This window comes from Penaeus monodon, chromosome 28 (assembly GCF_015228065.2).
Source record: "Penaeus monodon isolate SGIC_2016 chromosome 28, NSTDA_Pmon_1, whole genome shotgun sequence".
Taxonomy (NCBI): domain Eukaryota; kingdom Metazoa; phylum Arthropoda; class Malacostraca; order Decapoda; family Penaeidae; genus Penaeus; species Penaeus monodon.
The window spans coordinates 39,165,511-39,165,731 of NC_051413.1; the positions used below are offsets into that span (position 1 = coordinate 39,165,511).

The following is a 221-nucleotide window of genomic DNA, read 5'->3' on the forward strand; positions in this document are numbered from 1 at the left end:
TATCTTGGTATAGCAAATATACACATAGCAAACAAGTTTCTTACATTTAGATTCATGAAAGTTACCCGTTGCTTTAAACAACATGCTGATAAAAAGCCTAGATGCCTGAAATGAAATCTATAACATCTTCCTCTTCCTATCATGTAACTATATAAGCAAATATGTAAAAAACAATGGTAAATATATACTAGTTACTCACCACATGGTTAATAGTTTCCCTC

General features: G+C 30.8%; 1 protein-coding gene across 1 annotated transcript in view; it reads right to left on the reverse strand.

The window, feature by feature from the left end:
- The window catches only part of LOC119591582 (ganglioside GM2 activator-like), a gene marked incomplete in the record, with an annotated part of 5,610 nt that continues 5,389 nt past the window's right edge, over positions 1 to 221 (reverse strand). The window contains 1 exon segment of the mRNA XM_037940343.1: positions 1 to 221.